Here is a 901-nt window from a genome sequence, read left to right as displayed (position 1 = left end):
AGAGGAGAGGGTAGGGTTGCCACCTCATCCCTTTAAAACAGAACACATATGAATTACACAGGTTCTGTGGCTGATTAAGGTTGTAATTGAACTCAAGTGGAGCCTTATGTAAATTAAATCAGCCTCAGAACTTGTGTAATTCATATGTGTTCTGTTTTAAAGGGATGAGGTGGCAACCCTAGGAGAGGAGAGGAGAAAAGAGAGGAGAGAGAGAAAAGAGAGGAGAGGGGAGGAGAAAAGAGAGGAGAGTGAAAAGAGAGGAGAGTAGAAAAGAGAGAAGAGGAGAGGAGAAGAGAGGACAGGGGAGGAGAGGAGAGGAGAGAAGAAAGGATGGAGAAAAGAGGTGAGGAGAGAGAAAAGAGAGAAGAGAGGAGAGGAGAAAAGAGAGGAGAGGGGAGGAGAGGAGAAAAGAGAGGAGAGAGAAAAGAGAGGAGAGGGGAGGAGAAAAAAGAGGGGAGGGGAGGAGAAAAGAGAGGAGGGAGAAGACAGGAGAGAGAAAAGAGAGGAGAGGAGAAAAGAGAGGAGAGGAGAGGAGAAAAGAGCGGAGAGAGAAAAGAGAGAAGAGGAGAGGAGAAAAGAGCGGAGAGAGAAAAGAGAGGAGATGAGAAGAGATAGAAGAGAGGAGAGGAAAGGAGAAGAAAAGAGAGGAGAGGAGAAGAGAGGACAGGGGAGGAGAGGAGAGAAAAGAGAGGAGAGGAGAGAAGAGAGGATGGAGAAAAGAGGTGAGGAGAGAGAAGAGAGGAGAGGAGAAAAGAGAGAAGAGAGGAGAGGGGAGGAAAGGAGAAAAGAGAGGAGAGAGAAAAGAGAGGAGAGGGGGGGAGAAAAGAGAGGAGAGGGGAGGAGAAAAGAGATGAAAGGGGAGGAGAAAAGAGAGGAGAGTGAAAAGAGAGGAGAGGAGAAA

Source organism: Rana temporaria, chromosome 12 (genome assembly GCF_905171775.1).
Source record: "Rana temporaria chromosome 12, aRanTem1.1, whole genome shotgun sequence".
NCBI lineage: Eukaryota > Metazoa > Chordata > Amphibia > Anura > Ranidae > Rana > Rana temporaria.
This window is presented reverse-complemented; position numbering follows the sequence as displayed.